This window comes from Ictidomys tridecemlineatus, chromosome 10 (assembly GCF_052094955.1).
Source record: "Ictidomys tridecemlineatus isolate mIctTri1 chromosome 10, mIctTri1.hap1, whole genome shotgun sequence".
NCBI lineage: Eukaryota > Metazoa > Chordata > Mammalia > Rodentia > Sciuridae > Ictidomys > Ictidomys tridecemlineatus.
Window position 1 is genome coordinate 62,741,637 of NC_135486.1, and position 27,605 is coordinate 62,769,241.

The 27,605-nt window shown below is 46.3% G+C and overlaps 1 protein-coding gene across 1 annotated transcript in view; it reads right to left on the minus strand.

Annotated features, from left to right (window-relative positions):
• Positions 1 to 18,766, minus strand: part of Gng4 (G protein subunit gamma 4) — a 41,281-nt gene extending 22,515 nt beyond the window's left edge. The window contains exon 1 of the mRNA XM_078023086.1: positions 18,414 to 18,766. The gene's annotated coding sequence lies outside the window, so the exon portion shown is untranslated. The remainder of the gene's footprint in view (positions 1 to 18,413) is intronic.
• Between the last annotated feature and the right edge of the window lie 8,839 nt (positions 18,767 to 27,605).

The window sequence follows — 27,605 nt, forward strand, 5'->3', positions numbered from 1 at the left end:
CATCTTTACCATAAGAAATGTTGCCTAGCAATACAGTTAATCTCATCAGGTTTCTGGGGTGTGACAGCCTTCCCCCAAATGTCCGTGACCCAACCCAGGAACCGGCAAACCTGTTAGGCTCCATGACGAGGAGGAACTAAGGTAGAAGGTGGGTGAAGATGGCAGATCAGCTGACCCTCTTAAGGTGGGCAGGGTATCATGAATCATCCTGGTAAGGCCCACTGTAATCACGACTGCCCTTAAAAGTGAAAGAGGGAAGCACGAGACTTGTGTCAGAGAGATGTAAAGCTGTGACACTGCTGGCCCTGAAGGAGAGGGATCCCAGGACACGAGCAGCCTCTGAAAGCTGGAAAGAGCAAGCAAAAGCATCTCTCCTGGAGCCTCCAGAAAGAGCACAGCTCTGCCACACCTTGGGGTCAGCCCCTGATGACCCGTTTGGACTTCTGACCTCTAGAACTGTCATGGAGTCAATTTGTGTTGTTTTAGGTTGTTTGGTGGTTTGTGACAGCAGCAATCCAGGGTAACAGAGGAAGCTGGCTCACGAGGTTGTCTTCTCATGCAGCGGGGGAGGAAGGGTTGTAAACCATTGTCCAGGGCTGGCCTCTTGCTCCTTCTCAGCCTCATCTCTGGTGCCCCCACCTTTCACCTGTCACAGGAGTGCTGGACTACTGCAGCCTCCCAACTCACTTGTGCCTTTTTCTTGCCTTTCATTTCTGAGACCCACCCCATCTGGTGATGATGTCTTGCCCCTCTTGCGCATAACTGGGCACAGTTTGTTAATATTCTGTTGAGGACACTTCTGTGTATGTTCATGAGGAATATTGGTCTGCAGCTTTCTTACAATGTTTTTGTTGGGGTTTGGTATTAGAAAAATTCTGGCCTCAGAAAATCATTTGGGATATGTTTCTTCATCTGCCAATTATTTGGAAAATTTGGATGGAATTAGAATTAGTCTCATTCTTCCTTAAATGTTTGGTAAAATTCCCCAGTGAAGTCACCTAGGACTAGAGTTTTCTTTGTAAAATGTTTTTAACTATGAATTCACTTTTGTTAGTAGAAATAGGACTATTCAATTTTCCTGTTTCTTCTTGTGATAAGTCTGATTGATTGCTGTCTCTTCCTTGGGGCTTGTCCATTTCTTCTAGCTATTGAATTCATGTAAAGTTTTTGAAAATATTCTTTTTATGTATGTAGGGTCTGTAGTGATGTTTCCTCTTTCATTCCTGATACTGATAATCTGTCTTCTCTCTTTCTTTGTCAATTTGGCTATGGGTCAAAGAACTAGCTGTAGGTTTAATTGATTTTTTAATATTGTTTGTCCTTAATTTCACTGATTTCTATTCTTATCTTTATTAGTTCCTGTCTCTCTGCTTACTTTCGGTTTAATTTTCTCTCTCTCTCTTTTTAAAGTGGAAGATGAAGTCGTTGATTTGAGACCTTTCTTCTTTTCTAAAATAGCATTTAATGGTGAAAATTTCCCCATAAGCACTGAAACTCACACATTTTGATATCAACTCAAAACATTTCTAGTTTCCTTTGTGATTTCCCCTTTGACACATGGGATGTTCAGGAGTATGTTTTCATATGTGGTTAGGTCAGAGTCTAACCTCTCTTAAGTTTTTAAAGTGTGTACAATTCCCTGCATGTACTACTCAAAGCTTTGAGTACTGATGTGGATCTTGATTGGATTCTCAAAATTTTGTTCAGCTGCTTTAGATCTAGCCTGTGCACGTGCATCTCATGGGCGAGGCTGGGGCTTTTGTGGGTTCATATGAGATGATCCACTTCTCCCACTCTCTCTCCCCCAGGACTCCTCCCACACTCTCCAGTTCACAAGAGCCCCCTTTCCTGTTTTCTTTGCTGGAAAGACAGGGTTTATCTTGGAGATATGGCCCAAGATGCTGCCACCACTGTGCAGTTCTGTACCTGGAGCCTGCCCTTGGGGCAAGGCTATGGGAGAAAGGAGAAAAAGGGAAAAATGACCTCAAGGGCTCCCTTCCCAGGTTCTCTGGCCAGATATGAGGGTTTCTATCGATGCACTAGCTGTCTACACTACCGTTCTGCTCCTGGCCCACTCTCAGGCAACAGCACAAGAGTAAGGGGAAACCGAAGCGCTTCTCCCTTAGGGTCACTTCTCAAGTTCTGCTTCTCTTGTAAAATCCCCACGCTTTTTTTTTTTTTTAAATTTCATTTAGAGACGGGGTCTCTCAGAGTTGCTCAAGGCCTTGTTAAGTTGCTGAGGCTGCAGAGGGACTGCTCCACCCAGGTCTTTCTGTGCGCCATTCCCTCTGCCAAGAATGCCCTTCCTTTCTGCTTAATGCTAGTTCCACTCTCATAATGTGGTGGGCTGTGCTGACCTCCAAATCTTCCCTGACCTCTCTCACCCTTTAAATTCAGCTCAAGATGCACAGCCCTCCTGTGCATCCTTCAGTCTGTCTCACGGCCAAGCAGCAGCTGGGCAGGGAGAAGGGCCTCATCTTCCTGGATCATCACTGTATTCCTGGCTTGCAAAGGCTGATAAAGCAATGGAGTGATTGTTTCTATTTTATACCTGAATCTATCATTAAAGAGGCAGGAGGGACATCTGAAAATGGCAATCGCAAAACTATGAAGGCTCCCTGGTTTTTTTTAAATGCTGAAGGGAGAAGCCGGAGGATCCCCTGGGCCTTTGCCAGAGGACAGCTGGAACAAACAAGTCTGAAGACCTTAGCTTCTGCCATCCCTTGAAGGCAGCCAGGGACGTCAGATTATGTCAAATTCCATTTCACATGGCATTGTTTCAACAGAAAAGCTATTTTTACAGATGGGGAAGTGACTGACAGAGAAAAATGATAGTTTTGAGTCTTCAATGTAATTTTAATTGAAGGAAGGACAAATGCTGTCACATCCCAGCTCCTAGCATCATCCAGCAAGAATGAATTTTCCATAAACGATTTTAGGGCAAACCATCAATTTCCACATTTCTGGAGACTCAATCTTTCTTAAAAGCAGGATGATTTTATTGTGGAGCGTGCAGGTGGGTGTGTGATTTCCCATGTCACATGTTTCCCCTTAGGACTTCTGTGCTGCACGAGAACAGATCAAGGAGGCTCCTCTGTCCTCTCTGCTCTGCCACCGCTTCCTCTCCAGGTCCCTTTGCCACCTTGGTATGCGTCTTGGTCATGGGTGTGGTTTTCAGACAGCTCCTGAGGGATTGGTGAGGGGAGCTGCCAGTGAGCCTCAGCCTCAGCCCCTAGGGAGTGTCTGACCTCCTGCTGGCTCTCTCAAGGTTGGGTGACCACTGATCCCAAAAGAGGTTCATGGGGGCCCTGACGCAAGCGCAGGAGCTGCCAAGCTGAAGGGAGGGACTGCCAGAAGCCCGTGAGGACCTCATGTGGCAAAGGTCCTCTGGGGCCTGGAAGAAGGATCAGCAATGCCACCTTCTGCAGACAGACCCTATGACCTACACACAGCCACAGAACAACACCCCTTCCTGGGTCTCTCAGTACCCTGGGGTAGCACTTTCTCCTCCGTCTTCCTAAACTTCTCTTGCTATCTACCTTCCCAGCCCTTGTAAGATTTTATTTCTTTTTTAGAACAGCTTAGATTCACAGAAAAATTGAGTGGAAAGTACAGCAGGTTCCCCAAACTTCTTGTCCCCACAAACACACAGCCTCCCCACAACCGGCCTTCAGCCCTGGAGTGGTACATTAGGGACAGTGAACCAACGTCGACAGCTTCACGACCCAGAGTGAATTCGGATTTGTCGTGGTGTTGCACATTCCCTGGGTCTGCACGATGTGTAAACATGGGGTCTGCCTTCACAGTGCCACACAGGGCACCCCCTGCCCTACACGTCCCAGCTCTCTACCACCTGTCCATTCTCCCTCCCACTGGTCCCTGGCACTTATCTTTTTAGTGTGTCCACAGTTTGGCCCTTTCCAGAATGTCATGCAGCCTCTGCATACCGCCTTCTTTCACTTAGCAATATGCAGTTGAGGTTCCTACGTGTCTTCGTGTTTTGATAGTAACCTTTTTTTTTTTTTTTTGTACTGTAAATTGAACCCACTGGCACTTTACCAGTGAACTAAATCCCCAGTCCTTTTTATTTGACACTGGGTCTCACACTAACTTGCCGAGGCTGGCCTCAAACTTGCAATCCTCCTGTGTCAGCCTCCAGGCATCTGCCACTGTGCCCAGTAGTACCCTTGTTTTTAGTGCTAATGTTCCGTTGTCTGGATGCACCACATTTTATTTATCTACCCACTGACCAAAGGGCATCTCAGTTGCTTCCACATTTTTGCAATTATGAATAAGGTTGCCACACACACTCATGTGCAGGATTTTTGTGAAAATAAGTTCTCAACTTGTTAGGGAAATACTGATGAGAGCAATTGCCAGATCTTATGGTAAAAGGGGGTGTAGATTTGTAAGAGACTGCCGAACTGTCTTCCAAAGTGGTCACTCTGTTTTGCATTTCCACCAGCAATGAGCAAGAGTTCCTGCTCCTGTCCTGGCAGACATCTGGTGTTCCCAGCCTTCTGGATTTGGGCCACTGTAGTAAGTGCATAGTGCTATCTTGTTAACTGTTTTCATTTGCATTTCCCTAACGACACATGATGTGGTGCATCCTTGCCTGGCTGATGTGCCATCTGCTCCTCTTGAGTCAGTTGCTGCTGGCTCAGAATGTCTGCTCGTTTTGTAACAGGGCTGTTTGTTTTCTTATTGCTGAATTTTAAGAGTTCTTTGCCTATTTAGGGTGAGTCTTTCATTATACATGTCCTACAAATATTTTCTCCCTGTCTGTGGCTTGTCTTCTTGCTCGTTTTCCTTCCTAGCCTTTTCAAAGCTCCTGGGTAGAGCCTGAACTAAGTGAAGGCTACAAGGCACATTGAGCTGAGAACTCAGAGGCTCTCCATCCCCGGGCTCTGCGAGTGTGAGGCCGCACGATTGGAGACCTCTTAGTTCTCACCTAATCCCAGTCCTTCCATGCATGTACCTCTTCCCTGCTCCCTTGAGCTGTCTGGTGCCAGCAATCACCCCGCCCAGCCCGAGCGCACGGTCTACTGAGCAAATGCTCTGCCCGGACAGGATTTTCCCCTGGCCATTGCTGCAGACAGTATTGTCATAAGACAAGCAATTCAGAACCCAAAGCTGAGGCTGTCTTCTTATGGTCAACAAAAGGAGGCACCGTGGCCACCGGCTGACCTCAGGGAAAGCTCTGGCACTGTGCACTGTGACTTTGGAGAAGCCACCAATCTTCCCAAGCTGGGTTTTCACACCTGTGGGACAGGTGCAGCTGCACTCCCAACATGGCGTGGTTCTGAAGATTAAATGAGATGGGAGCAAAGGATCTAGGAGACTGCTTGGCAGAGGAGCCTCAGGAAGTGGCAGTCTCTAACACCACAGGGGCATGCAGCACCCGGCAATGGAGACGCACACACACTTTATCCCACAATCTGGACCTTATGACTGCCTCCTTCCGGGACTCTCAGGAACAGCAAGCCTTCCATGACGTTAACACCTTGAACTGGTGATGTATTAAAAACAACAACAACAACAAATTCCTTATTTGCCTACACAGAATGCAAATAAGGAATTTAATGGTTTTTTTGAGAGGCTAACTTGTACCTCCCCATTGTAAGAGGAGCTGGGTGTGGCAGGTTAAGAAACAGACTCCACCCAAGAGTCTTCTAGCAGTTGTTTCCAGAAGCCTAATACAGGGAAGCATTCGGGGTCTAGAGGGGACAATGGCTAGGACAGAAGCAGGAGGAAGAGTGAGATGCCTCAGGACCAGGGTGGTTGGGGACTGTCAGGAAGGGGTGGGGCTTTGGTGAGATCCCAGGACAAAATGGCCACTTGGGCCCTAGGCAGAAGGCAGCAGGGCAGTCTTGGGGAGAGTTCTGTGTCCCCATTCAGGGCCCAACAACACCAATAGCCACCAGCCTAAAAAAGCCCATAGCAGCTGATGGTGTCCCATGGGTCACCCAGTAGACAGATGCCTCAAGGATGAAAAGGCCCTGGACCTCCAACACCCTGGTCCTGCATATGGTCCAGGGGGACCCAGAGGCAACCTCAGCCTGCCACTCAGGCAGCTGCATGCCTTGTTAGAGTCAGGAAAATCCAACATCATCCTCTCCACACCCGAGTGTTCGGACTGAGACTCTGACCAGCCCACTCACTTTGATTGGCAGGTGCTGGACGGCGGTCCCTTTCAAGGGCAGCCTCCCTACAGCCAGTGCAGCTTTGCCTGTGGGTCTCCCCTGGCCGCTGGCCAACCCCTTCACTTTGGCATCAGAGCCCTGGGCTGCCTTTGAATCTGGGGCTCCACACAACTCACCGGTCAAAGACCCCCAACCTCCACAACCACCCAGCTCTGTACCTCACTAGTGGTCATTACAGCCACCTCTTTGATGGCTCATTTCCTTGGAAACATGTCCCCAGTCCTGGACTGCGCAGCCCCCTCTGTAATAACTCGCCTGAGCCCTGCAGGACAGAGCAGGGCCAGGAGATGGACGCGCAGCTCCTCTGTGAACTAAATCAGCACTGCTGTCTTTGGGAGTGACCAAGTGACACCTGCTTGACTTTGCCCGCAGTAGTCAGTAAACAGGGGAGGAGGGTTTGTAGAGAGCCCTGGGGCCATTGTTTTCAAAAAACATAAATGGTTAAAATGCAGTGGCTGGGATAATTCTTCAGAAATGTCAAATGCCAATTACAAGAGACTTTTAAAAACGTGGTAACAGGGGCTGGGGCTGGGGCTCAGCAGTGCAGTGCTAGTCTAGCATGTGCCAGGCCCTAGGTTCGATCCTCTGCACCACATAAAAATAAATAAAATAAAGGTACAGTGTCCAACTACAACTTAAAAAAACATTAAAAAATGGGTAATAAACTTTCCTATATGCTATTCAAAATGACACCATTCCAACCCAGCTGACCCCCTGCCTGGTCTGCTCCCAGGGAGAGCACTTCCCACCTTCCTGCTCCTGCTGCTCTTCTTCCCTCGGGGGAAGAGTCTCCTCCACTTACTTCATGAACTGCTTCCTCCAACCTTTCTTGAGCCCTGGTCCTAGACCTGAGCCCTGGGCCAGTCCACTCCACTTCTGGGCTTCTGATTGTCCCCACCTCATGTGAGCTTGAGACCTGCTAGGCAGACCGACGTGTCTTCCTCCTTTCTAAGACAGCTCTTTTTAGAATGGGGGCTTGTCAGGTTCACCTTTACACCCCAGAGCACCTAGTGAAGGTGCTCACATTCCACAGGTGTTTGAATCATTGAATCGAATGGAAGAAACCAGCCTCAACTCTTTTTCTCTGCAAAGGAATACATGGGGGCAGACAGGACAGTGGTGTTGACGGAGAGGTTCAAGCGTGGCTAGCCATGACCCAATAGTTCTGCTGGAGGGGCGAAGGTTGAAATGTGTGCCTCCCCCGAAATTCACATAGCAAAGTGTGATGTGAGGAGTTGGGCCAGTGGAAAACTGGGTGAGTCCTGTGGGTGCCACTTTCCCGAGTGGATTAGTGACCCACGAAGGGCTGAGAGGAGTAACTGGGCCTTTTCCTGCAGTCACGCAAGGACACAACTATCACTCCTGCCATATAAGGACATCTAGGTGGCACCATCTAAGGGGAACAGGTAGGTCTACACAAGAACCTGAACTTGCCAGAATCTTGACCCTGGACTTCCCAGCCTCCAGAACCATGAGAAATAACTTTCTGTTGTTTCTAAATTACCCAAAGCTCAAGTACTTTGTTCTAGGAGCACAAATAAACTAAGAGAAAGTGGGGAATGGGGGGGGGTGCTTACTTCCAAATGGACTCAGCTTCCCCATCCCTAAATAAGTGTGCATTATAAAAGTATCCAAACTCCATGGGGAAATATGAAGTTAAAATCACCTCTAAGTTAATTTAATTATTTCAGTTGAGATAGTTTTTTTGTTTATATTCTGATTTCATTCCATAAAATATATATATAGTAGCCTTAATATTATGACTCCTTCAAAAATCAAAACTTAGTGAAGAATTTTAGATTGTTTTCCAACTAGAATAAAAGGGGATAACCGGAGGTAGTAGCAACCACATCTGTAAAATTCCTCGGAATCCAGGGAGGTAAAGACAGGTTTCTGTACTGACTCCTGTGTATAGGTGCCAATTCAGAATATTAAATAAGTTCACTATTAAAAAACACCAAGGATCAATAGGCTGGAAGAAATTCCAAGACTGGTCAGCTTAGCGGAGCACAGTTCAGCCTCACTGGGGCAGTGTGGCCACGTGACTGCTCAGGCCCTCTCAAGCTCTCTCCCCAGTGTGCTCCTTGCGAGGTCCGTGGACATAGGGCAGTGAGATAATGTCCACTGGCCCTGGGGGATGGGTTCAGAGGTGATGGAGACCTCGTCCCATGGTCCCCAATCCCCGTCTCCAGAAGCCTGAGCTGGCTTTCATTCAAAGCTCTTGCAGCCATGTTGGGCCCGTGAACTTCCCTATGACCCTAAACCCCCTCTCCTGTAAGGCTCTGGCTGGTTTCTGCTGCTGGGGTCAGACACAAAGTTTTCTTAGGATGGGGCAGTTGGTAGCTGCTGCAGGAACTGGCCCTTCTACATGTCCACTTCCCCGTGTGGACCTCTCTGGCCACTGATCACTGGATTCTCTTCCTAGGGCTCCTGGTGGAGCCATGATCTGCTGTCTGGGCAGCTGTGAGTTGGGAAACGACCCCTGGACGTCAGGCTTCAGTATGCACAGAGCAGCAGCACAGGCCATGCACTGAGGTTTTTAGGAGCATCCCTCTGATCTACTCATCTTGACTGTTATTTCTCCCATATTCTCCTAGGCAAGTGAATTGGACAATTTCCAACCTACTTCTCATTAAGGAATGTCTGGGACCCACATATACTTTGTAGAGAAGCCAACACATTGATTTATCCACCACCTGGACTATGAAACACAATGCAACGCCTGAGGTCTCCGGGCACCTCTCCTTAACAGAGTGCCTGGCCCGCTGTCACTAGCCTGAATTTGGTGGATGAGTCCCATATGTCTGTTTCCTTTCAAACATATGTATATATCTCTAAATAATGCATACAGTAGTCGTTCCTATTTAAAAACATTTACATTCATATGCGCATGCTGCCATATGCTTTCCTGGGATTTATCTGTTAATGCCGATGGTGCTCCGCTGTGTGTTTTGGCCTCCACAAAACCCAATGCACACTCATGAAAGAGGCTGGTGATCTTTACGAATTCCCTCATGAGACTGTTCAGAGAGGTCGTCAAAGCCAGCAGCTCCTGTACCGCGGGAGACCAAGCAAACCCAACTCCGTGTCGACAGCAAGAGGCAATTTCAGCTGAACCAATCAGAAGCCACAAGCTGACCTTAACGGGGATTCCACTTCACCCAATCACAGCGTGCCTTGCAAATCTTCTCCTCATACCCTCAGCAGGCTGAACTGCTGCCATCTGCCATTGCCAATCCACGACCCTCTCTCTGCTCACACCCTGTGGTCTCTTCTTAGCTATGAGGACATTCCAAGCCCCAGTGGATGCCTGAAACCATGGACAGCACAGAACCCTCAATGTACACTGTGTACGGGGAACCTCAATGGTCATACGTACCGGTGATGAAGTTTAGTGTGTTTGTACTTGAACACAGCAGGAGATACTGCAATGGTTCATCTCATGAGGCAGTTACCAAGTGACTTACTGTTGCGATTTAGATGTGAGGTGTCCCCCAAAAGCTCATGTGTGAGACAATGCAAGAAAGCTTTGATGAGAAGTGATCAGGTTATGAGAGGCTTAACCCAATCAGTGCATTAATCCACTTGACTGGATTAACTGGGTGGCAACTGTAGAAAGGTGGGGTGTGGCTGGAGGAGATAGGTTGCTGGGGGTGTGCCTGTGGGGTTTATATTTTGTCCCTGCTGATCAAAGCTTAGTCTCTCTGCTTTCTGATTATTCATGTCCTGAGCTGCCTTCCTCTTCTGCCTTGATGTTCTGCCTCACTTGGGCACAGAGCATTGGAGCCAGCCAACCATGGACTGAGATCTCTGAAACCATAAGCTCCAAATAATCTTTCCCTCCTCTAAAATTGTTCTTTCAGGTCTTTCGGTCAGAGCAGTAAAAAGGCTACAAAAACATTAACAGAAGGGTAGCATATACAGCATGAATACACTCGATGGAGATGATTCACGTCCCAGATGGAATGGAACAGGATGGAGGACAAGGCTCAGCACATGCACACCTTGGCTGCAGGAAGTGTTGCCAGAACTGAGTAAAAGAACTCTCCCTCATGGTGACATAGGGACAGGTGGGATGCTGGCTCTGGAGATGCAGCTTGAGCATCTGTGAATTATTTTAGAAAAAATAATTTTTCCTGTACAAAAAAAATGGATAAGTAGTCAGGAGACCTGCTTTCAATCCTGTTTCTATTTCCAATTACTAGTGAGACCTGGAGCGCGTTATCTGCCTCTCTGCATTTCCGTCTTCCTTTTTGTAACAGTCTGTCATCCTCTTGCCCCAAAATAATTAGAATCAAGAAAATACTTCCTATGGGAACAGGATCAATGACACAGGCTGGCAAATTCCGGGGCTACTAGATATTGTCACCTGCCTTTTTTTGAGATTAGATAACAACTTAATGTCTTGATCCTGAAAGGAAAAAGGAAATGAACCCAGTAATATCATTTTCACTCTGAATTCAAGTAATTTGCAAGACTACTCAAAGGCAACTGCCTTCAAAGAGTTAGGAAGCTGACATGGAAGGCTCTCACCCACTGACACCCAGATCATTTGTTACAGAGCACTCCCAGAGGTGGTTACTCATACCTTGCAGGTAGACTCGTCTGTGTTGCTCAATTATATCACGCAGGGAAGAGAATATTTTACCAGCAGTGGAAAAAAAAAAAAAAAGGAACACATTAAATAAGTCTGAAAATAATCTGGATATTTTCCAGGAAAGACAGGGAGCCTCACAATGTTTTTCTTCACTGTGTTGACAGCCTGCTGCAGATCCTGTGATGTGGTTGTTGGTAGTGGCTTGTCTCTGAGTAGTGGTGGCAAATGGCAAATCCTACCTCCTCCCAGCAGCCAAAGCCACAGACAGAAGGATCTGACCTCTGTGCCTTGCATAGTGCCTGAGTGACACAGTTACTTCTGAGCCAGGAATGGGCACAGGAGGGAGGCAGCCTGCCAGGGGCCGTTCCTCTTCTCAGCCCACAGTCAACAGGTGCCAGTGGAGGAGCCCCTGGGATTGCAAGTCCAACCAGGACCAGACCACACAAAGTCAGCCAAGTGTCCCCATGGTTCTGCTCAGGCAGTCTTCACAGCATCAAGGCAGGATAAAAAGACCAGCATCCAAACCTGAGAAGCAGATAAAATGAGGCTGGGGCCAGGGGAGGGCTCAGGCTAGTGCAGTGGTGAGGCTGGTCTGGGGGAGGGTGGGCCAGCCTCAGAACCACCTCCTCTGAGGAGCTCTTGGCTCTGAAGTCCTGTGTGTGGGTGCAGAACCAGGCCAGTGGCCCAAAACTCACAAAATATTTAGAAAACCCACCACCTCTTGGCATCACTTCTGGATCTTGGAACCAGAAACAGAAGGCTCTGCAGACCTTGATTCCAGGGGTCTCAGGCCACGAAGGCTTAAACAGAAGTTGGGTCCCTCCTAAAATTAATTTAAAAAATGCAGCCTCCATTCAAGGCGGTCCTTTACTTTCAACACCTGAGAGCAGTGATGAAACTTGTAACTGACTCAGTAACTTGTTGGAGTCCACACTTCCTAATCAGCCCCAGTCCATGGCCTGCCAAGTAGCAGTCTGGCTTTGGCCTCCAGGGGTCCCAGAGCCACCTGGGTTCAGAGGCCTCTCAGACTCTAAGGAAGCTGAAGGTGGAGGATGGGGTGATTTTACCTCCCTTAATCAGCCGGTTGGTAGTTAGAAATCTGGTGTCACCCCCCTGCCAGGAGGCACCCAAGTGACAGATCCCACGGTCCTTTCTTCTTCACATTGGGGACCCTGAGGGCTCCTGGTTTCACTGATCGCATGAGCTGAGGCGGGGGATCCTGGCCAGTTGGCTGCAGACAGGAAGCACCCCTGTTCCTGGTCCCTGGCCCTCCTCTGGCCAGCAGACACACCATTGTGTCAAGGGGAAGGAGGAAGACAGGGAGGAGCCAACAGGACCTTTGTCTTCTCCAGCATGGGCCCTGAGGTCCTTGGGAACAGGCTGTGGACACAGAGGTTTTGGGTCTATTCGAGGACAGATGTTTGGGGAACACAAGGCTCTGGGGAAGGGAGGATTCCAGAGCCACTAGAAAGACAGCAGGGAAAGGCAGGGTGACCTCTCCCTGGGCTCCTGAGGATCCCTGGAGAGGATTCCAGCAGGATGGGACAGCCAGGGCCCTGAGGAGAAGGCACTCTCTTCTCCAAGGCGGGGGAAGGCAGACCCAAGATTCTGACTGGAGAGGAGACCTGGGCTCCCGCAGGGTGGCAGCTGCCTTGTGCTCACTGGCCGTCACTGCCCACAGCCGCGTGAGGGCCGAAGCGGCTGGCACAGGATACAGAACCCTGGGCGTGTTCAGGCAGGACAGTGGTAACCAGATGCTGGGAAGAAGGGCCCACAAAAGTCTTCTGCTTCAATGCTTTCCAATCCTGGTGGCTGTAAAGCTCAAAGGGGTTCCTCAGCCCCAGCCCAGACCTGTGAGCCAGAAAGCCCAAGGGGAGGACTGAGAAGCTGTATTTAAAACACTGTATGAAGTTTGCACAGCCAGGCTTAGAGATGGATGTCACAGATAGCCTGAGCTGCAAGTAGGTAGTTCCAAACCTGGTGGGTCAAACCAACAGGATCCAGAAGCAACCGGATCCTTGACAAACTCAGATGCACCCAGCAAAGCGAGCTGAGCTTGTGGGACTGCTCTTACCCCACCGTGTCCTCAGCCCCATCTGAGCCCCAGCAGGATGAAGTTAAGGGTGGCCTCTTCATGCCTGAGTATCTTGGATCCAGCCTCTGGGGATACCCTCTGGAGGCTCCAGGGCAGGTCAAACTCCCCTTCAGGCCTGGTCTCTCCCATCTCTCACTGCCACCTGGGGTCTAGCTGGTCAGGAGTCACTGAGCCCCTGAGCCACAGTGTGGACTGGTGAGGCTTCCAGAGAACCATCAGCTGCCAAAAGGTCCATTTCAGAGTCAGAAAGATCTACCTCTTGTATTTGCTATTTTGCTCCAAGAACCTCCATCTCTTCCTCCAGCTTGTCACATTACCCAGTGCTCCTCTCGATTAAGGTAGCCTCCTCTCATTAGGGGTGGGGATGGGGGACACACAGCTGCCTATGGGCCCCACACTTGCATTTCTCTGGCTCACTAGGGAGGCCCTCTGGTCTCAGATCACACATGTCCTGCCAGGAGCAGCCCATTTACTTGTACAACACCTTTCTCGGGCATCCTGACCCCTCCTTAACTCGTTTTCTCATAGGCACTCAGCGCTGTCTTGAGATGCTCGTTTGTTAAGTTATGTCTGCTTTCCTGACTTCTTACTGGTGCGTCCTCACTAAAAGTAAACCCTGAGGGTGGGATTTGGCTTACCCTAGTGGCCTGCCTGTGTCCACGGCTGCACCATTAGGCTTAGGAAGTACAGCCAGACCCAGAGCCATCACCACTGCCCACAGAGGCCCCTCCAAGAAACCATGGGTGGGATGAGGCCCAGGGAGGCCGAGCTCAGGCCTGGGTCCTGGGCTGTTCAGCAGGTGGCCCAGGCATGTTGCCATGGTTACTTGGAAGCAGGATCCAGCTATCCACCTTGGGGTCCCAGAATGCGCAGGTGGGAAAAGGTAATGAAGAGGTTTGAGTGAAACAGAAACTGAAAACTCTTCCTCCGCTAAAGATGCTCATGCTCCAAAGGCTAACAAATTAGCTCCCTGTGTAGACACAGAGTGAGAGGCTGGTGCCAGCAGGCCACATGCAGCAGCAACAGGGGACAAAGGAACCATGTACAAGAGGCAGAGCTGCTTCTGCTTGACCACAGGCAGAATGAGTCATTCAGGAGAGAGGCCTGGCGAGTGTGCTGCTGCTTTGCAGTCGCTCTGGGGATGGGCAGCTGGAGGTAGGGCCCAGGGGTCTCTCCTGAGGGCATCCGCCCTGAGAGTGCCTGTCTTAGAAACAGCATGCATTTCATAGAAGGTTTTGGTTTGCCCTAAACTTCACATCTGTCCTTTGAAATGTGGGGCTCCTACATGGTTTACCAGGCCTTAGGGATCCCTAGGCAATCCTGTGCACCACACAGCTTCACCTGGGTACCACCACCTCCACCCTCCAGGCTGTGCAGCCAGACCTCTGCTCAGCAACAGACCTGCGAGCCCCCGGAAGCCACGTCCTCATATGGCAAGGTGTATGTCTTCTCTCTACCTGCCCAGCTCCATTCACAAAACCAGATCATGTCACACCCCTCAGCCCAAATTGGAGACCCTGGGGTCCCTAGACACCAATGCCCACCTGGCCCTCCACTTCTGATCAGACAGAGGGCTGACAGAGCTGGGGCCAGAGTATCCTGGGGATGCTGCACCAGAGCATCCCTGACCACACAGCAGACCCAGCTGGAGGGCAAGGCTAGTCCCACTTGTGACAGCTGCTCTGGATCCCCACTCCCTCAGAACACCCATGGGTACCATTAAACACTCAATAGCCTCCATACCTTGGCTTCGGGGCCTTCTTATCCTCTGCCTTGAACTTCCAGGAGACCCCAAAGCCCAGGTCACTACTGCTGGGCCTTCTACCAGGAAAGCTTGGAAAGTCCTACTCAGCTGTGTGGGGCCATGTGGAGGCACTGCCTCAGCTGCCAGGCCGGCTGTGCTCCCCTGTGCTCTTCCTTGCCCATCTTATAAGCCCAACTGGACCTCCACACTGGGCCCTGTTATGGTAGAAACCCTTCAATATTACATATTGAACACCAAAAGTGAATGAGGTTGGCCTGGTGGCAGGGTTTGGGGAACTCCTGTTTCTCAATGTTAGCACCTTTGATGTAACTGTGGAGGTGCTTGAATAAGAGTTTCCCCTGATGACCATGGGGAGGGCTCAAAGACAAGGCCACGGCTTCGAATCAGTCAGGAGTGCCTTCAGCAGGAGGAGCCACAGGACAAGCAAGACAGGCGGCTGGGCAGCCAGTGCCAGCTTGGGCACAGCTGCTGCTCAGCACTGCGCAGAGGTACTTACAGCATTACTTCCATCTCTGGGGGACCTTGTACAGCCTCATAAATACCTGACCCACTACAGAGGGCCAACCCAGTCAATCAGAAATGACCTGAGAAATTTAAGGAGAAAGAGGAAAAAATCCTCATCCATGGAAAGGAGCCCAGGTCTCCTCCCAGGGTGGGTTCTGCCCACTCACTCCCTCGTCCTGGCCCTTGCCCTCTGTCTCAATCACTTTTGCTCATCATTTTACATCATGCTTTCCTTTGTTGGTAAAAATCCCTGTCACCCATCCGATACCCTGCCAACACTCTTGGACAGAGAGGACACCCAACAACATCACTGTTGTTGTTTTTGCAAAACTGAAACCTTGCAGGTACCACATGAGGATCAAGGGAAATCACCTGTCAGTTACATCCCGCCCAAGGCAATGACAGGCCCTTCCTCCCCCTGCTGCCACTTACCTGGGCTCCCACCCCTGCCTGCTCTCCTGGGTCAGGCCTTCATGGATCTGCCTGCAGACAGGACGAACAGCTTCCCCACCACCACTTATGTGTGCTCACTTCTGTGCACCCAGGGCTCTTTCATGCGGAGTGCCCTGGCTTCAACACAACTCCCCCACCAGCGGGAGACCCGCTGACACTCCAGCTGGCCTCTGACCCAGTCAAAGCTCCTGGCAGCCAGAGACCCCAGAGGCTCCCCTGGCTCAGTACATGCATCTCTTTGGTACCCACTGTTTTCTCTGAAGTAATTCCCACTTCCATTTCCTTCCCTGAGTGAGAATGTCACTTGTGCATTCACTCTGGCCAGTTATTTCAGGTCCCTGGCTTATTGTTTATGCTTTTAACGAGCTAATTGATGCCTTGGAGGGGGCAGTGTCCTGTGCTTCACCTCCTCATTTGCCTTTTCTGATACTCATTTAGTTTCTTTCTAACTTTCAGTTAAAATATCTTGTCCTAGTCACTGCTGATGGCATATTTTTGTAGTATTTATGAAGTTAAATGCTGAACAAATAACCTTTGTATAGGATAATAAAAGTTACCGTGCCCGAGTTTCTCTACAGTGAATACAAATGCCAAATTAAAAAAGGAAATCAGCAGGTTGCGGTGGTGGCTCAGCGGTAGAGCACTCACCTAGCATGTGCAAGGCCCTGCGTTCAATCCTCAGCACCACATAAAAATAAATATATAAAGGTATTGTGTCCAATTACTACTAAAAAATAAATATTAAAAAAGGAAATCAGCAAGATTAGAAGCTCATAAAATTGTTCTGAGAGTAAAAAACAGGTAACATTTGAAAGGCAATGTTTCAAAATTCCATAAAGAAAAGGACAATCTTCTGATACACATTATTAGGCATGCTTTACTCTACAAACTGAGAAAAAAAATGATAATGAGATGTGGCAATAAATTAAAAAAAGATTGTTGGTGTAGACTTTCAAGTTCTCTCTGCTCTTTGGTGGCCCCTTGCCCAGGTGCCAGTTGTGTGTGTGTGGGGGAAGTGGCACACGATCACCCCTCAATCCCAAGTGTCCTATCCTCCTGAGTCAGCATGGACGAGTACTTCCCCAGGGACAAGGGTCCACATTCCCACCTGCTGTTCCACCATTTTGAAAGATGCACTGAGATGGGGCCTTGGGGGCTGTCCCTTTTACTTTTAAACCTGTGACATGAGCATTGGAAAGCTCTTTTCTGGTTCCTCTAAAGGATCAGCATAGGCATGTGCAAGGCAGCTTCCTGGCCAATCACAGGACTGCTGGGAATGACCATTCTGCTGCTGTTTCTCAGCCAGACATCTTCCACAGCCTTCCTCTGGGCAATTTCAATTAAAGGAGAATAAGGATTGGAACTAAGGATGGTGGAGGAGCAAACAGGAAGCCCCCTGCAGTTATTTGAGCCAAATAACCCCACCACCAGTGCCCTCTATGAAACAGACCTTGGTTTACATCAACACCTCTTGTCTATCCAGTGCAGTGGCCATCTCTTACCATGACTGAGGGCTAAGCCAACCTCACAAAAAGAACAAATAGCTTACAGGTGCCTTGTCTTGATTTTAAGGACTGAAAAGGCTTTATTACCCAGCTGTTTGCACAGTAGCCTTCTCGCAGGGAACAGGGTCAGATCGGATGGTGGCCTGTCTCCCTTTCTCTGCTGCAGGCACACATCAGAAAAAGGGGTTGTTGCACTAGGAATGGAGAAGCCAGCCACAGCACCAGGCGTCCTCGCTGTGGCTGTGAGGCATTTGCCGCTGAATTTCCCTGTGCCACCGTGGGAACCATCACACCTTGCTCTTGAGCAGAAAACAGGACTAGCACGTTAAAAAGGGAACATAGGCACAGCTCAGAAGGCCTTCATATTCGGCTCTGGCTGAATCTGCCTGCTCTATGCCAGCCTTGTACAGATTTGGGAGGCAACAGAAAAGGAAAAGAACCCGCAGCTGTGGGAGCTGGCCAAGAAGGTACCAGACCCGGTGGCCAAGATGCATGATATCACTTGATCGAAGTTACCCTTTTGGGGGTTTTCTAACATCCTTAGCTTAAAATACACGAAAAGAAGCAGAGCCGTCTAAATTAAGGATTCCTTCCCAATCATACCTCTGTCTCCTACTCTCATTATTTTCGAAGCGATTAAAAAATTAAACCAAAGCTCCCCCAACGCTGTTGGGTGCGCACGTTAGGAGCTCAGCACATTTCAGCACCAGCCGCGGGGACAGACGCCATAGAGTAGAGAACCTGGGTCTGCAGCCTCCGCGGACCGCTCCCGAGGTCGGTGTTCTGCGCGGGGGAATCAAGAGGGCTTCCACAGGCATTCGCCATTGCCCCCCAACAAAATGACTTCCTTCCTCTAAGGTCCTCTGCACCGAGGACGTCCCTGTCGAAGGATCAGCAAACGCTCCACGACCCACGTATGTTAAAGGGGTCCCCGGAGCCTCCGCCCGCGCCGGACCTCTGTAAGCCCGGGTGCTCGGAGCGGGCTGTGTGGACCTGCCCAGCTCGGCAGGAGGGTCGCGCTGCGGGGAACCCCGCGGCCGCAGACTTGCGCCCGATGGGCTGGAGCGAGCGGCCGAGAACCACAAGTCTTTGTGTCGCGTGCCGCCGTTGGCAGCTTCAGATCGACCCAGGCGCCGGAACCGTTTCTCCAGTTCGGACACTTTCCCGCCCGAGTTTCCCTCCGGTTCCCGGCTCGCCCCGAGCTCGCCGGCGGAGGGCTGAGGCTGCCCCGACGCGGCCCCTCGCCTTCCCCTGCTGCCCGGGGACCCGGCCGGCCGCGGGCGCCACTTACCGCAGTGGGCGCAGGCCGAGGGCGCCGCTCACGCGCGGGTGGGGGCTCTGGCGCGGCGCTCGCGGGGGGCGGCCAGGCCGAGTGGCATCGCGGCGCGGGGCCAGGGAGAGACCGCGCGGTTGGGGCGGGGCGCGGGAGTCGGGGGGCTCAGGCTCCTCGGTCTGCAGTGCGCGTCCGCGCCAGGCCCCTGATGCCCAGTGGCGACCCTAGCTCTCGCCTCCTGCGCTAGGCTCTGGCCGCGCCCACTCGGTGGCGGGGTCTCGCCCAGCTCCCGGGAGGGGCCGGGAAATCCCGCCTGCCGCCGCCAACGTCACTGGTGCGTCACCGGGGCTCCCGCACCGGGCTCCGCGCGCCCGGGTCCGCGACCCCGACCGGAGCCCTCCCGCCTGGAGCGCGCGCAGCTGGGGCCGCGGGGCCGGGGCGAATCCGGGCGCGGCCAGCCACGCTTCACCTGGAGCGCGCAGGAGCTGCACCCCTGGGTGGGCAGCTCATACAGAGGCTGAACAGCCGCCAAGTGCGCACGGCCCGGCCCGCGCCACCCGGGCAGGGGACCCCCGCATCGTCAGGTAACCGGGAGGACCGGCGGCCGCGTCCCGAGAGCGAGTCCGGTTCCCACGCTCACGCAGAGCCCACCGCGGCCGCCGCGGGGAGTCCTCGAGACCCCAGGCACCGCCGGCCGCGCTCGTCCGCCTCACCCTTGGGGCTGTTTCGTGACAGGCGCTGTGAAGCGCTTGGTTACCGGGGACCTGCTGTTGGAGGGAAGAATGACCTCGCCGCCCAGTGCTCACCTCGCGGCTACGCAAAGTGCTCGGCACGCGAAGCCGCGGACGCGTTGCGAGCGGCATTGGCAAGACTTGTGGAAAAGGAGGCCGACATATATTCCCTCTGTGAAAACGGTCCCGACTGACGGTTGGGACACTTCTTGATAAGCTGAAGTGTCCTCCACCAGCTACCGAGACTGGCCGTAAGCCACACAGGGCACCGCTCTCCGCGCCGCGAGTCCCGTCGAGGTGACACTTACCTGGGACAAATGCGCACCCTCTCGGAGGGGGAGCTGATGCCAGCGCGGAAGCCAGAGAGCCCCTGGGCCAGCCCGCAGGACACGCCGCTTCCCCTGAGCCCCAAGGCCCTCTTAGGCTGCTGTTTAAATGAAGATTATAGGCACCGTATTGAAAGCCCAACAGATCCAAAATTGGGCATATTATTATTGTTTTATTGGGGGGGGGCTCATTATTGTCATCCAAAACTCTGTCCTGCACCTCCTATCTCAATGGCACGTCCTTAGTATTCCAGGTAGAATTATGAATTTGTGGAGAAGAAGAAACTGAACGGTCAGTGGAAGCCAGCGTTTCCACCAGGGGTCCTAACAGGAGCAACAGGGACACCTCCTCTCCCACCCCACCCTCGTCAGAGATAAGGACTCTCAGGCCCCACTCAGACCACAGGAATCAGTCTCCGAGGCCCTCGGGGGATTCTGCCCTTCTCTGGGCATCCCTCTGAAGGGCTGGGCACCGTCCCTCATCCCTGCTAACAGCTCTTGTTCCTAAGGTATCTTTGATATCAATAAAGCCAATGCAATTTCTCACCATAGTGTTGGCATGATATATGTTTCTATTCTTTTTAAATATATATTTAGTTGTAGATAGACACAATATCTTTATTTTTATTTATTTTTATGTGGTTCTGAGGATCGAACTCGGGTCTCACGCGTGCGAGACAAGCGCTCTACCACTGAGCCACAACCCCAGCCGTGTTTCTATTCTTTTATTTAAAAAAATCTATCTGAATCTGGCAAGGGTTTGTGGCTCAGTAGGGCAGGTGCCTGGAGTGTATGAGGCACTGGGTTCAATTCTCAACCAGGCAGCTAAGTAAATAAATAATAAAGGTCCACTGACAACTTAAAAAAAAAAAAGATAAAACCTATCTGAACCTTTATATTTAAAGTGAGATTTTCTGTTTTGAAGACAGCTGGATATTGCTTTTTAAAGTCTGCTGGCATATGAGCCTTTTAATTAGAGTGTTTAGATCATTTGCTTCTTGTGTAGTTACCATGTGGTTGAGTTGAAATCTACTGTCTTGCTGTTTGTTTTCTATTGCTGTTAATGAATTGTCTTGGCTTTTATTTATCTGAATAAACATTTTGCCTTTATTTTTTAGGACTTTTTTTTGAATGATAAGTTTTTGCCAAGCTATGCTAATATTATATGCATATAATAATATATGCATGATTGCTAATATTGTATTAATTCATTCATCATATATTTATTTTTCCATATTTTTTGGTGCATTATGTTGTCCATTATGGTAGGCTTTGTTACATATTTGTACAAGCACACAATATGACAATATAGTTTGGCTAATATCATTCCCCAGTATTTCTTGTTTCCCTTCCCTTTCACTATGTAAGTCGGTTTCCTCTCCTCTACTAATCTCTCCACACCCATCCCTCCTTTTTTTCCCCTTTTTTCCTCTCTGGCTTCCAAATATGAGAGAAAACATATAACCCTTGACTTCCTGAGTTTGGCTTATTTGCTTACATAATGTTCTCAAGTTCATCTATTTTTCTGCAAATGATATAATTTCATTCTTATTTATGGCTGAGTAAAACTCCATTGTATATATGTATGCCACATTTTTGTTTTATCCATTCATCCATTGATGGACATCTACACTGGTTCCATAGTTTGGCTCTTGTGAATTGTGCTGCTATAAACATGGGTGTGCATGCATGGATTGCTATATTATGATGACTTTAATTCTTTAGGATAAATACCAAGGAGTGGTACAGCTGGATTATATGGTGGTTCCATGCCTAGTCTTTTGGAGAGCCTCTATACTGATTTCCATTGTACTAATGTACATTCCTGCCAAAGTGTTCCTTTTTCTTCACACCCTTTCCAGCATTTATTGTTGTTTTTATTCTTCATGATTGCCATTCTGACTGGAGTGAGATGAAATACAATGCATTATGTACCTATCTAAATTTCCTATTTACAGGAAATTTCTCTAATTGCTGATGATGCTGAATATTTTTCATATATTTGTTGGCCATTTGTATTTCTTCCCTTGATACTATTTTGTTCATTTGCCTGTTTATTAATTTGGGGTGTGTGTGTATGTGTGTGTGTGTGAAGTTTTTTGAATTCTTTATATATTCTAGATATTAATCCTCTGTCACAGTAGCTAGCAGAGATTTTCTTCTATTATGTAGGTTGTCTCTTCCCTTTCATCATTGTTTATTTTGCTGTGCAGAAGTTTTTTAATTTGATGCCATCCCATTTATTAATTTGGGACGTTATTTCCTGAGCTTTAGTAGTCCTATTGAAAAAGTCATTGCCTCTGCCTAAAAACTGGATTGTTGAGCCTTCATTTTGTTGCATAGTTTCTGGTCTAATTTCTTGGTCTTTGATCCATTGTAATTTGGCTTTTCTGCAGAGTGAGAGGTAAGGGTCTACTCTCATTCTTCATGTGGATAATCAGTTTTCCAAGCACCATTTGTTTAAAAGACTGTCTTTTCTCCAATATGTTTTTGGTACCTTTGTCCAGAATTAGATGACTATATCTGTGTGGGTTTGTCTCTATATTTCTATTCTGTATCATAGGTCTAGATGTCTTTAAAAAAGGTTTTAATTTGTTCTTTTTAGTTATACATGACAGTAGAATGTATTTTGACATACATGATGTATAACTTCCCATTTTGGTGGTTGTACATGATGTGGAATTACACTGGTCACATATTCATATATGAACATAGGAAAGTTGTGTTTGATTCATTCTACTGTCTTTCCTATTCCACCCCCCTTCTTTCCCCTTATGTGTCTGTTTTTATGCCAGTACCATGCAGTTTTTGTTACTAGAGCTCTGTAGCATAATCTGGAGACAGGTATTATAATATCTCCAACATTGCTTTTTTGTCTTAGAATTGCTTTGGCTATTCTGGGTCTTTTATTCTTCCAAATGAATTTTAGAGCTGTTTTTTCTAGTCCTGTAAAGAATGTCATTGGTATTTTGATGGGGATTACATTGAATCTGTGTATTGATTTTCATAGTATGGCTATTTTAACAATATTAATTTTGTCTCTCCATGAACATGGAAGTTTTTCCATCTTGTGTCGTCTTCAGTGTTCTATAGTTTTATTCATAGAGTCTTACCCCCTTGATTAGACTATTTATTTATTTATTTAGAGGTGATTTGTGAATGGATTGTTTTCCTGATTTCTTTCTTAACAGATTCATTATTAGTATATGGTAAAGCTGTTGATTTTGTAACCTGCTACTTTGCTAAATTTGTTTATTAGCTCTAACCATTTTCTGGCAGAACTTTTTGAGTCTCCTAAGTATAGGATGATATCATCTGTAAAAAATGATAATTTGACCTCCTCCTTTCCTATTTTTGTCCCTTTTATTTCCTTCTCTTGCCTAATTGCTCTGGCTAGAACTTCTAGTATTTTATTGAATAGCAGTGGTTAGAGTGGACAGCCTGTTTCGTTCTATATTTTAAAAGAAATGCTTTCAGTTTTTTCCCCATTCACCAGGAGGTTGGTTTGGGTTTTTCATATGAGCCTTTATGATATTGGTGGTGGGTTCCTTCTATCCCTAGTTTCTTCAGTATTCTAATAATGAATGGGTGCTAAATTTTGCCAGAGGTTTCTCTGCATCTATTGAGATGACTAAGTGATTTTCATTTTATTTGGGTGATGAATAATATCCATGTATATGTTGAACCATTCTTGTAAAATAAAACAAACTTGGTCATGGTGTACAGTCTTAATATGTTGTTGAATATGATTTGTTAACATTTTATTAAGGATTTTTCATCTAAGTTCATCAGGGACATTGGTCTGTAGTTCTCTTTCTTTGATGTGTTCTTATCTAGTTTTGATATGAGAGTGTGATGCTAGCTTCATAGAAGGTAGTTGGAAGTGTTTCATTCCTTTCTATTTCATAGACTAATTTGAGGAGTATTGGCATTAGTTCTTCTTTAAACATTGGTAGAATTCAGCTGAGAATTCATCTGGTGCTGGGTTTTTCTTTGTTGCAAGTTTGTTGTTGTTGTTGTTGTTGTTTACTGCTTGTATCTCATTGCTAGTTGTTCTGTGTAGGTTTTCTATGTCCTCTTGATTCAATTTGGGCAGATGTTATGTGTCTAGAAATGTATCCATTTCTTCTAGGTTTTCCAATTAATTGGAGTATACATTTGCAAAATAGTCTAATGATCATCTATATTTCTGTTATGTCTGTGATGATTTCTCCTTTTTTTAATCTCTAATTTTATTGATTTGGGTCTTCTCTCTTTTTCTTAAGTTTGACTAAAGTTTTATCAATCTTGTTTATCTTTTTAAGAATCCTCTTTATTTCAAAGGTGTGTTGTTGTTTTTCATAATTCTCAATTTCATTGATTTAAGCTCTGATTTTTTGGGGGGAGGAACAAGAGATTGAACTCAGGGGCACTAGACAAATAAGCCACATCCCCAGCCCTATTTTGTATTTTATTTAGAGACAGGGTCTCACTGAGTTGCTTTGTACCTCGCTTTTGCTGAGCTGGCTTTGAACTCATTATCCTCCTGCCTCAGCCTCCCAAGCTGCTGGGCTTATAGGCATGCACTATTGTGCCCAGCTTCCACTCTGATATTAATTACTTATTTCCTTTTATTGGTTTTGTAATTGGTTTGTTCTTATTTTTTAGGTGTCTTCAGATGCATCATTAGGTTGTTTATTTCGAATCTTTCTAATTTTCTTATGTAGGTACTCATAGCTATTAACTTTTCCCTTAGTACTGTCTTTAGATTGTCCCAGCCATTCTGGTATGTTTTATTATTATTCTTGTTTGGTTCTAAGAATTTTTAAATGTCTCTCCTGATTTCTTATATTGCTCATTCATCATTCAGAAGTGTATTTTTCAATATCTATGTATTTATTTAGTTTATGTAGGGCTTTTTGGCATTGAGTTCTAACTTCATTCCATTGTAATCTGATAAGATGCAAAGAATTATAACTCTTTTTGTGTGTGTGTGTGTGTGTTTGTGTGTGTGTATTTGGTAAGAGTTGCTTTGTGACTTAAATATGGTCTATTTCAGAAAAGGCTCCATGAGTCTCTGAAAACAAAGTGTATTCAGCTGTTGTTAAATGAAATATTCCTTAGATGTCTGTTAAGGCCATTTGATTTAGAAAACTTTTCAGGTCCAAAGAGTCTTTACTGAGTTTATGCCTGGATAATCTCACCTACTGGTAAGAGTGGTATGTTGAAATAACCCATTATTATTGTACTGGGGTCTACCTGAGACTTTCATTCAAGTAATGTCTCATCTATATAATTAGGTACACCAATGTTTGGGGCATAAATATTTATATCATTATATTTTCTTGTTGGCTTACCCCCCCCTTACTGGTATAAAGTGACCTTCTTTGTCTCTTCTGATTAACTTTCTTTTGAAGTCTTCTTTGTTGGTTATGAGAATAGCTACTTCTGCTTGTTTTTTGGTACCATTTGCATGGGTATATTAATTTTCATCCTTTTACTTTCAGCCTGTGACTGTCTTTGCCTGAAGGTGAGTCTCTTGCAAACAACACGTATTCAGGTCTTGTTTTTCTTTCTTTTTAAAAATTATTTATTTATTTAGTTAGTTAGTTGTAGATGGACATAATACCTTTACTTTTTATTTATTTTTATGTGGTGCTGAGGATCAAACCCAATGTGTTACACATGCTAGGTGAGCCACAACCCCAGCCCTGGGTCTTGTTTTTCAACCCATTCTGCCAGCCTATCTCTTTCAAAGAGAGAGACATTTATTAATTACTGTCATTTTTATTTATTTCTAATGTTTAATTTGGTCTGTTTCTCATTTGCTTAACTACTCTTCCAAGGATATGTTCATTTGTGAGTTCTGGGGTTTGTTTTTCATTTCTTCTGTGTGAAGTATGTAAGTATTTTCTGTAATGCCAGCTTTGTAGTCATGAATTCTTATAGTTTCTGGTTATCTTGGAAGGCTTTTATTTATTTTTTGATTTTAAAGAATAGCTTTGCTAGATATATCAATTTTGGTTGAGATTTATCTTCTTTTTCCCCCCACATTTTTTATTGGTGCATCATAGGTATACATAAAGGTGAGATTTGTTATTATATATTCATATGTGCAAACAATATAACAGTATAGTTTGGTTAAATTCATTCTCCAGTATTTCCCCTTTTCCTTCTTCCCCCTGTTCTGTCTCCTCCCTTTAATTTTCGCGAGACCCTTCCTATCCCAACGTTCTTTTCCTTTTTATGCTCAAGCTTCCAGAGGAGAGAAAACATATGACCCTTGACTTTCTGAGTTTGACTTATTTTGCTTAACATAATGTTATCAAGTTTATCTGTTTTCCTGCAAATGACATAATTTCATTTTTCTTTGTGGCTGAATAAAATTCCATTGTGTACATATGCCACACTTTCTTTATCCATTCATCCAATGATGGACACCTAAACTGGTTCCATAGTTTGACTATTGTGAATTGTGTTGCTATACACATGAGTATCCCTATGTTGCTATAGTATGATGATTTTAATTTTTAGGATAAATACTGAGTGACAGTTATTTTCTTTCAGGACTTGGAATACATCATTACAAGCCCTCCTGGATTTTAGAGTTTGTGTTAAGAATTTGGAAGTAATTCTGATTGGTTTGCTTCTAAATGTGACCTGATGTTTTTCTCTTGAGATTTTAAAAATTCTATCATTGTTCTGTATGTTAGGCATTTTAATTATAATATGTTGTGGAGAGGGTTTTTTTTTTTTTAAATCTTGTCTATTTGATGTTCTTATATTCCTGTATTTGGATGTCCATCTCACTCTTGAAGTTTGGAAAGTTCTTCTGTTATCATTTTCCTGAAGGAGTTATCCATTCCATTGTCTTGCATCTCACAACCCCTCTTCAATTCCAATGGTTCTTAATTTGGTGACTTAATGTTGTCCCATGGTTCTTACATATTCTGACCATAGTTACTCATTTTCTTTAATACTATCTGAATTTTCAAGATCAGGACACTCTGTTTTCCAGCTGAGATTCTGTTTTCAGCATGATCCACTCTTTTAGAGAGACTTTCTTTTTTTAAAAAAAACTTCAGAGCTTCACCGTTTTGATATTTTTAAGCATGCAGACCTTGTTTGCAACTTCAATTTGTTTTTATTTTTATTTTTTAAACAGGGAGAGAGAGAGAGAGAGAGAGAGAGAGAGAGAGAGAGAGAGAGAGAGAGAGAGAATTTTAATATTTATTATTTTTTAGTTTTCAGCGGACACAACATCTTTATTTTTGTATGTGGTGCTGAGGATCGAACCCGGGCCGCACGCATGCCTGGAGAGCGCACTACCGCTTGAGCCACATCCCCAGCCCCATTTTTAGAGAGACTTTCAACTGAACAATTTATTTGATTTATTGTGTCTTTAATTTCTAATATTTCTGTTTAGTTCTTTTTCAATATCTCTGTCTCATTTTTAAATTTCTCATTTATATCTTGAACTGACTTTCTTAATTCATTCAGATGTTTTTCTGTATTTCTTGAAATTTATTGATCAATTTTTTTTTTGTACCAGGAATTGAATCCAGGGGCACTTTTACCACTGAGCCATATCCCCAGCTCTTTTTATATTTTATTTTGAGATAATGTCTTGCTAAGATGCTTAGGGCCTCACAAAATTGTTAAGGCTGGTTTCAAATTTGCAATCCTCCTGCCTCAGTCTCCTGAGTCACTGAGATTACAGGCATGTGCCATTGCAACTGGCTCATTCATTATTTTTATAATCATTCCTTTGAATTCTTTTTTCTTTTGTGTGACATAAAATCTTGACTTATTATTTATTTAATCACACCTTTATAGGGCGCTAGAAACCTGCATTTTTAATAAGACTTTGGTTAAAAGTGTAGTTTGGGGAAGCAAATTTTGTTTCAGATTTCATAGTATGATAAAATTAAATTAAAAGTCTTACGATTAAACAGAAAATTTTAGGCAAAGTATTAATAGATACCTAAATGCAATCTGGCTTGGAAAATGAAATAAAATCAAATCATATGATTATGGTTATGTTAATAAATGTGCTAAATCAAAATCTATACACCAATGAGAGACATTAATGGCTGACACCCAAGTACAAATGAATTCCCGTATCTTGTTGAGCATCAAAACTCACCAGTCTTTTGGGCTTTTTCTTGTACATT